This window comes from Macadamia integrifolia, unplaced genomic scaffold (assembly GCF_013358625.1).
Source record: "Macadamia integrifolia cultivar HAES 741 unplaced genomic scaffold, SCU_Mint_v3 scaffold2591, whole genome shotgun sequence".
NCBI lineage: Eukaryota > Viridiplantae > Streptophyta > Magnoliopsida > Proteales > Proteaceae > Macadamia > Macadamia integrifolia.
The window spans coordinates 24,434-34,507 of NW_024868817.1; the positions used below are offsets into that span (position 1 = coordinate 24,434).

Here is a 10,074-nt window from a genome sequence, read left to right on the forward strand (position 1 = left end):
GAAGTCAGACAAAAAAGTTATGGTCAAAACACTTATGACTGGTCAGTATGACAACAGTCTATCAAAACAGAGCATGTCATGTTGGCAGTCGATCGGCTGGAAGCCCCGGTCGACCGGAACCACCCGAGACCATAGGCGGTCGACCGAATGGAAGCCCCAGCCGATCGGACCTATCCAAGACCATAGGAGGTCGACCGATTGAAAGTCCCGGTCGATCGGTGCCTGCTTGGAAGTGCCCCAACGGCTATTTTTTTACTTACAACGGCTCTTGGCGGTCGATCGGCTACCAATGGAGGTCGATCGGTGGATCCAGAATATGTCCATCAGAGCTTGATTCCCTGTCTAAAATTCTTCACTAAGTTCACCTATAAATACCCTAATCACTCTTAATTAATTATTCATTAAGAAAGAGCTTTAAGAGCATTGTTGCAAGCATTAGAGAAGTTTATTTCTACTTGAGTTATTCAATTACACAAATCCCAAACAAGAGGGTCAAGTTTCAATCAAAGTCCTCTACCCTCTCCTGTGCAAGTCAAAGCCGTAAGAGAGGACTTTACAAAAGGTGCATCCCTCATCATTTATTCATTTTCATTTGCACCACATTTGAGGTATTCCTCTTATTCCACTATTTCTTATTTTCTGTTTTTACAATTCTAGATTGTACTTAGGATTGTAAGGATACTCTTATCCTAAAAAGAGAAAGGTCTCTCTCTACCTCTAAAAGAGATTGTGAAGGCGTCTCTCTGCCTAGGAAGGAGATTTGTAAGGATACTCTTATCCGTAAAAAGATTGTAAAGGTTTCTTCCCTACCTACTGTACTAAAAGGGAAACCTAGTGGAATACCTTACAAGAGGATTCTTGTAGGGAGTGGACTAGACTCGAATTGAGTTGAACCACTATAAATCTTGTGTTGTGGTTGTTTTTATTTTATTTATTCAGCATCGCTTTTAACTTACAGTCACACTTGTGACCTATTTATCGAAAAGAGTTAAATTCCACTAGTATAACCTATTCACCCCCTCTAGGTTATTTCAATTATAGCCGGAATATCTATCAAGAAAACAATAGTATTTATGTCCAGCTAACCTCTCTAACATCTGGTCAATGAATGACAATGGGAAGTGGTTCTTCTAGGTTGCCACATCAAGTTTCTGTAGTCTATGCACACTCTCCACCCAGATTGGACATGGGTTGAAATTAGTTCATTATTGGCATTAGGAACTACAATCACACCAGACTTCTTAGGCACTACGTGAACTAGGCTTACCCATTGGCTGTCAGAAATAGGATAAATTATTCTATGATCCAAGCACTTTAGGATCTCTTTCTTAATAGCTTCCATCATCACTGGGTTAGCTCTTCTTTGGGGTTCCGTCGATGGTTTGGAATCCTCCATAAGATGTATATGATGTTACACAATAGAAAGGCTTATACCCTTAATATCAGCCATGGTCCAACCTAGGGCTTCCTTATTATCTTTTAACACTTCAAGTAACTCCTCTTCTTGGCTAGAAGTCAAATTTGAAGAAATTATTACAGGAAGAGTTTGATCAAGCCCTAGGAAAGCATACCTCAAATTAGATGGCACCCCTTAAGATCTAGCTTAGGGGGCTCACTATGAAAAGTTTGGGAATGAAATTGGAAAAGGGTCCTAAGGGCTCCACAGGTGTGTAAAGACTCAAGACTTTAGAAAAGAAATTTTCACTATCATCATCCAAATCATCCATACACTCTTGGAATTCTGAATCAAAATCAATATCAAAGTTGGTAACTAAATCATCAGAAAAATCAAGAAAATCCTTAAGCATATTGATCTCTTCTTCCATATGTGGTTGCTTATCTATCCTAAACATATTAAACTCAACAGTTTGGTTACCAAAAGATAATCTTAGGAAACTTTTTCGGCAATTAATTAATGCATTACTGGTAGTCAAGAATGGTCTTCCTAGAATTATTGGGATCTCATCATTGGTTTAGAAGGGATTGATATCTAACACAATGAAATCAACAGAAAAAATAAATTCCCCCACCTTTAGTAAGACATCCTCAACCATCCCTTTAGGAATTTTAACAGACCTATCTGCCAACTGAAGAGTAGTTCTAGTGGCTTTCAATTCTTCCAATCCGAGTTGCTTGTACACATGGTAAGGTAAAAGATTCACACTTGCGCCAAGGTCAAGTAAGGTATGCTTAATGTAGGTGTTGCCTATGACACAAGATATGGTAGGGCTCCCTGGATCCTTTTACTTGGCTGTTATAGGCTGAGTAATTATGGAACTAATGTTACCTGCCAAGAACGCCTTTTTGGGCACACTAGTGATACATTTGTGAGTACACAAATATTTCAGTACCTTTACATAGGCTGGGATATAGGATATGGCATCTAAAATGGGGATGTTCACTTCTACCTCTTTGAAGACTTCTAAAATTTTATCTATGGAAGCAGTCTTCCTTTTGTTTACCAAACGATTAGGAAATGGGACAGGATGAACATAAGAACTGTTAGGGATTTACCCCTGTTCAGAAGAATCATTTTTGGTTTCCTTAACCAAATCATCTTTAGTTTTAGAAAAATCTTTAGGTTCATCAGACGAACCTGAAACAAGAGGCACACTTGTGTCCTCAACTGAAGGAGAGTTAACATGAGTAATAGATGAGGAAGGTTTAGGAATGCACTGTTGGTACTCTCTACCACTCCTAAGGGCATAAACAACATTACATTGGTTAGAGGGCCCTTCTTGGGTCTGACCTTGTACTATATTCAGTGGTGCATTAGTTAATGTTTGTGAACTAACAGGCTGATGATGCCTAGGGTTAGGCTCTGGTTGACTGGGTAAAGTTCTTTCTCCCTCTCACGCATAATTGAGACAACTTGAGTGAGTTCTCTCGTAAGATTTTGATGGCATGTCATGAAGAGGGCCATTTTTTTTCCAAGTCACTTATTCTACTTGCCTCTCTAGTGTTGGTAAATCCAGGGGCTTGTTGATAAGATGATAGGAGAGGATCCCTAGGAAAACTAGCTTGAGGTCCTACAATTGACCTAGGAAAAGTATTTTGGGAAAAAGATTGTTAAGCAAAGGGAGGCTTTGGAGTCCAGGTTGACATTGATTATGAAAATTGAAAGGCTCTGCTTGGTTGCCCTGATTCCAAGAGAAATTTGAGTGATTTCTCCATCCTGGATTGTAGGTATTACTATATGGATTATTCTGGTATAAAACATTAACACTATCATTAGAAGTGCCTCAAGAGGTGTTGGGGCATTCTTCTAGGAGATGTCTAGGGGACTGGCACCAAGCACAAATCTTAACCAAATTGATTGATGATAGCTCTCTAAGAACAATAGCCTCAATTCTCTTGATTATGCTATCAAAATGGGCTTCTTTGGCTACTATCCCATCCACAAAATATCATTTTCCTCCTATGGTTCTTTCACTCTCTTGGGTTGATTCCCACTCACGGGTTTTATCAATTAAGTCAAGTAAGAATTCTCATGCCTTTCCTTCATCTGTAAAGGAGGTGAATCCCTCAAGGGACATAGACTCTATCATTTGTTTAGTTGGGTAATCAATACCCTCATAAATTATTTGACATAAATGCCATAGGTCTAGGCCATGGTGAGGGCATTCTTGGAGTAGATCCTTGAATCTCTCCATAAGTTTAGAAAATGACTCACTAGGCTTTTGCCTAAACTGAAGGATATCACTTCTAAGCTTATTGGTCTTATGAGTTGGGAAAAACTTCTTAAGGAAGACAACTGTGAATTGTTCCCATGAGGTTATGGAATTTTTGGGTAACCCATACAACCACTTCTAAGCTTGATCTTTCAATGCAAAAGTGATAAACCTAAGCTTAACAGCATCATCAGAAAGCTATTGGATCTTAATTAGAAATTTAGAACACATACCTCTTCAAATTCTCTTAGAAATAGGTATGCATCCTTAGAAGTCAACCCATGGAAGTGGGGCAACATAGTGATGTATTGATATTTGAGTTCAAAATTATTGCCCTGGGCTTGTGGTAGAACTATGCAGGAAGGTTGGGCTGTTCTAGCAGGGTAGTTACTATCTTTCAGAGATTTAGGTGAAGGGTTTTGTTATTGGTCTCCTATATTGAAGGGTTTTAAAGAGAGCAAACGTATAGGGTCACTACTTGTTGGATCTCTTCTTTCTAACCGATTCTTAGTAATACGTACCACCTAACACTCATGCAACAGAAAACTACCCACAACTAGAGTGAGACAAGCACAAAAGAATGGATAGTAAAACTTCTTTTTTTGATATTTTTTTATTTTTTTTTTTTATTTTTTGGCTTTTTGGAAGCTTAGCGGCAGGGATCTGGGGTTGCACATGTCAATTTCTGAGGTACTGCTACAGGGCAAAATCTATCTTTATCATACTATGAGGCACGTCGACCTCCATCGATACAACTATTATTGCAAGTTGTTCTTCTCAGGAATTCAAGAAAAGAAAAGAAAAAACAAAACAAAGTAAACAAAGCACTCCGATTTACCAAAAAAAAGCGAAAAATAACATGAAACTGTCTCCCCAACAACGGTGTCAAAAACTTATTGGGATTTAAAATGTAACCGTAAGCGTACGGATCAGTATAGCTACGGGTCGAACACGGGGAGAGCAACCACTTTATTTTTTTATTTCTTTTAATAATGCGAAAGTGAACCGATTAATGGTTGTGATATAATTCTAATTACCGTACTGAACATATGTATCTTAAATAACATCCTAACCATTTGTCATCTAAGAATTTAAAGACGCAAGCCACGTAATTAAAATTAAATAAATAAATAACTGAAAATAAATAACCCACGTAATTTAAAATTTAAATAAATAAATAAATAAAATAAAAAATACTTAAATAAAAATAAAGTAAAAAAAAGGGGAGAAAGCTAGAGAGAGACTCACAAGTAGGTTTCTCTACTTAGCCCGAGAGATGCATCATAATATGAGCTTCCCTACTTGACTAGAGAGTCATTCTTACAAGGGTTACTCTACTTGGCTTCAGGGAAAGGGAGATAATTAAAATAAAAATAATAAATTGATGGTTCTATGACTAGGAGGGGCAAAGCCACCACATACACTAGCCATAATCCTTAAGGGAAAGGGATAGCAATAATGTAACGACTGAAATTAAAATCCTAAATTAAGAAAGAAAAGGTAGTCAGAAGAGGGAATGAGAGGGGGGGGAGAGAAGACTACTGAAGGAACCTCTTTACTTGAATCAATGCTTGAACTTGAAAGCTTGGGTGATTTGAGATACTACCAGTACTAAAAATATGATCTGGAATAAACCAAATCTGAAATTTCTAGTACTAGAGAAAACAAATCTTAAAAAAAAAAAAAATGAACTTGAAAAAAAAAAAATATGCTACACGGCTCGTGATCTTATCACATAGATCTAAGCCTAGAACCATAACTTTAAAAATTTCAACTCAATTGCATAAATCATAAACATAAAAGACTGAATAAGAATAAAAGAATGCTTGCATTAATTGACATAAAACACTATTACAAAAGTGATTAAAGCAAAAATAGAGAAGAACAAAAACTAAAGAGTAAGAGGGAGAGAGAGAAGAAAACTAAGCATAAACTAGAAAATAAACTAAGGGGAATAATAAAATAGGAGGGGAGAGGAAGGGGCTTTTATAGGGTTTTTTTCTTACCTCCTTTCTACAAGTCTTCTTTAAGAAAAGAAAACAAATAAAATAAAATTAAATCTTAGTAAAAATCCTCATTCTCTGAGATATTGTGTGAGGAAAGAGAGAATCTGATTCCAAAATTAACAAATTCTATTATTTCCTTACAATATTCATCAATATCTTGCAATCTTGATTAAATCAGAAAAGAATCTCTACATAGCATCTTTAAGATCTTGTGAGGTGGCAAGGAGAGAAAATAATCTTCAAGATTTTGAAGGAGAGAGGATGTGGTACCAATGAGTGGGTCCCACCTTTGGACTGGTTCTTGATTCACTTTAAGCACTTTATCTTGTAGGCTTGAAAACTAAGAAAAAAAAAGAAAAATAAAAGTAGTACTATCCAAAGTGGGGCAAAATGTACACTTATATCCCTAAGATTTCACACATTATTATGCTCATCACTTACCTATGGGCACAATCAGTCCAAGGTATGCCTTAGGTGAGTTAAGTCTTCCCTTAATTCTCTCTCCTCTTCTTTCCTTCTCTTTTCTTCTTCTCCTTCTTCTTTCTCCCGTCTTCTTCTTGCTATTTGCAACAAAAGTATCTCAAAGTGAGCATTCAGTGGTACCCCCACCTATTTATATCCCTCCTCCACTGAACTTGGCTAAGGGCTTGCTTGGGTGGAGGGATATGTGTATATATATATAGTCATATACATCATATACATATTAATATACATACACTCATTTAATCCCTTGTTGTTTCTACCCTAATTTTCCTTCTATGACATCATTAAAATATAGGAGAGAATGGATACATAGAAAGGAGATGTGTGGGGCCCACAACAATTGCACAGAATTTCTAAATTTGGTCTCTACCATTTAAACCAGCTCGCCGGTTCTCCCCCACCGGTTATGCTAGAATTAGCCCCCTATGGTCTGTAACATCCCCTCCATACTTGACCCCTTTTTAAGTTAGAATTACCTGTTTGCCATTCTTCTTATTGATTTCTCTAGTACTGTTGGCATGCTGAACATGTACATGTGGGGTCATTTCTCTTCTCTTGGCATTCCACTGCAGCCAACCATGCCAATATTGGTCCACAAGTAAGGTAGACAAGTAAAATTAGGGTGTTGCAATAGTGCAGCTAAATATCCTTCCTAGTGGTAGTCACTATGATGAGGACTCCATCCAACATGCACATGTGACATATTGTGTCTATGAGGGGAACCAACTCAACCTTCCCTACATCATCATGTGCAACATGAAGGCTAAGGTTGAGGATCGTCGGGCTAGGAATCTTTGCTATAGAAAGCTGCTAACCTCGGTGTTTAACCACTTTGGGGTGACTTCAATCGAGAGTCCCTCAGGAAAATGATTATCGTTAATGAGGCAACTGAGGATGAGGAGGGTGAGGATGTGGACTTAGACCAGTAGCATGTGGATGTGGAGGGGAACCTTGAGGGTGGACTTGGTCAGGATGATGGTATCCCACCTATTCCTGGGAACTTTCCACCACCACCACCACCACCACCGAGTACGATGGGGACATCTGTGGCCTCTTCTTTTAGAGGACCACAAGAGCATAGGTGGAGCGACGTGGTTGATCATCTAGACGCCACGAACAACATTCTTAGGAGAATGGATAACCACCTTGAGAGTGTGGACCGAAGGTATTGTCAAGTTATATCCTTGGAACGGTAACTGCATGACATGGTACCCTTCTTCAGGATACTTTTGACATAGCCTACAACACGAGACCAACCCTCAGCATCTCATTAGGAGTAGTGGCGTTAGAGTGCTCGACTAGTTGTAGGAATTCCCGCTTTCTTGCTTTCCTGCATAGCAGCTTTACTTTCTTTTTCTTTCTTATTTCTACTTTACTTCTATTATGAACTTTTTATGGAATTAGTTTAGGATTTCTTGCTTTCATTATTTATTTTTGAGAAAAATGTATGTAGAAGTTTATGTATTCAGATTCCTTATCAATGAAATGGCTTTTACACCAATGATTGTCTCCTAATTGTGCACTATTTATTGTTGGTTGATTTAAGATTTTTAATTTAATCCTAATCCCCAAAATCCTAAGGGTCATGTAGATTGTGAGTTAAGGCAAAGCATCGCGCTCTGATACCAAGCTGTCACGCGTTGCTCCCACTTCTAAGATACCAAAGATGTGAATAAGATGCGTACCTATCTTATGCCTCTACAAGGATATCTGATTAGTAGTACATTAACCATCACAATCACACAATACCTAACTAACTAAATAATCACAGTGGAATCATAGTATAATATAGCGGAATCATATAATCATGTTGGGGAAAACAACTACCGTTAATATATTACAAAAAATTTTTTTTTATTCTTGTCGCACTGTCAAAACATACCTATAATAACCTAAAAAGTATAGCATCCAAAAATATGGTATCAGGATGACAGCAGACCATCACTTGGCTCACGGTGTGGCATACGCACAGGTATCACAATCATAGTTGGGATAGTGCTCTTCCGCTTCTAGTGTCTACCAGTCACCACTGTACCTAGGCATAAAGGAAGAAATGTCACTGCCCAGCGGCACGATGGCACCTGCATCATTATATTAAAAGCAACACACACGTGGTGTGATCTCCAACTAGCTCACTGAGGGATGGGGTCCATGCAAGCATATACACATAGTTCATGATGCGAGAATGATGCAATTTATTTTACTTTAAAACCACCTAACATATAACTAAGTTGGGTACATGCTACTACGACACATTAGGCTATAGCTCTGGTCCTCAGAACTTGCACATCAGCCACCCAGTGATACAACCTAGTTGTGATTAGGAGCCTATCGGTCCTGGAATACAACCATCGGTCACCCAGCAAACCCCTGATAACCCCCTCCTGGTAGTCACAACATTAGAATTACCATTGACCATGTCAGAGTAGTTTCCTCCTTCGAAAACAATCACATCATACTATGAAAGTTGCATTCCGGAAGGATTCATCAAACATACCATAGTTGGGTTATCCAACACCTTACCCTCTATTAGCAAGGGACCAAAGCATAGGGAATGTGACCTAACCATAATAAGCTACATTCCTTGCATCTATAGACACTCAATTTTGTCAGCCTCCCCCGGCTATGATGACTCATAGATTGTGGACATAGCCTTGGCTTTTGATCAATGGAGAGGATGACTTTCTTAGGTGGTCCAGGCTTGGATAAAACCGCCTCACACCCAAACCGAAAACCCTAGAACCCAGGGAAAGGGGTCCAATTATGGCATGACATATATGAAGGAATCAAGTCTAAGTAAGTGTACATATGGATAGTGCTCGGAACCATGATTCTGATGATATCTGGTATGCCAAAATCAGACCATTAGATCTCTTGTAATCCCCTCCAGAAAATAGAACTCCTGCAAATAGCCATATCATAATCTAAGATATTCCTAGAATATTCCATCATGGCCCCGTGAAGCAATGGCTGCCCCATGAGGCCAGTGGCCCAATGAAAAAACTTTGTAAGACGTGAGCCCCATGGCCCTGTGCCAAAACTTTATAAGACCGCAAAGCCCTCGGTCCTGTGAGCCCCGCAAAGAAATTGGCAACCCTGTGAACAACCCTCAGCCAATGAGTGTCCAGATTTGTCAAGGTTACGGATTCCCCCCCCCTTGGGATCTAGAAATCTATAAATAGGGCATTACTCACCCATGCCAAAGCACACTTGGTTGGTATACCTAACCCCCTCCCTTGGGTGAGTTATCCCTTTGCTAGCCTTTGCTCTTGGAAGCCTAGTCCCTAGTTAGCTCTTGTTAGCCTAGTCCCTAGTTGGCCCTTGCTATCCCAACCCCTTGCTAGCCCATGCAAGTTTAGTCCTTTGTTAGGCTTCACAAGCTGAAGCTCTACCAAAGTCCTAGTCTAGAAACTAGCCACCCTAGCCGTAGCTCTGCCGACCTGAAAATCTAAGAATTAGCCTCCCCTAGCTAGAGCCTTGCCGAAGTCCTAGTCTCAGAACTAGCTTTCACAAGTCAAAGCTCTACCAGAGTCCAAGTTCACTAGCTACCCTCAAAAGCCAAACCTCTGTCCGACCATTTAGAGGACCACCAAAGTCAAAATCTCTGAAGAAAGGAAGTTAGAGGCCAAAGCCTCTTTTCCCTGATCCGAGAGAGCGAAGAGACAATCAACGTCCATTTCAGAAAAGGGCCCACCCCTCTTGGCCCGAAACAGGGGTCAAGCTCGGGAATAATCGTTTACTCAACTAGCAAAATGCAGACCTTTTATTCATTTTGTGGTAGTGTAGCTATTAAATGATTTATTCATGCATGTGGTATAGGAATAAGTAGTGGAAAATGTTCGTTTTTAAGCATCTAGTAGGAAGACTTGCTTAACTGGGTAGATTGGGTGCCTAATCCCTTCCCAATTCCAAAA

At 39.3% G+C, this 10,074-nt stretch overlaps 1 non-coding gene across 1 annotated transcript; it reads left to right on the forward strand.

Moving 5' to 3' along the window:
* The first annotated feature begins 3,606 nt into the window (after positions 1–3,606).
* On the forward strand, positions 3,607–3,713 carry LOC122066796. Its single transcript, XR_006136473.1, has one exon. It is a non-coding gene; the product is annotated as a small nucleolar RNA R71 (small nucleolar RNA).
* The last annotated feature ends 6,361 nt before the right edge of the window (positions 3,714–10,074 follow it).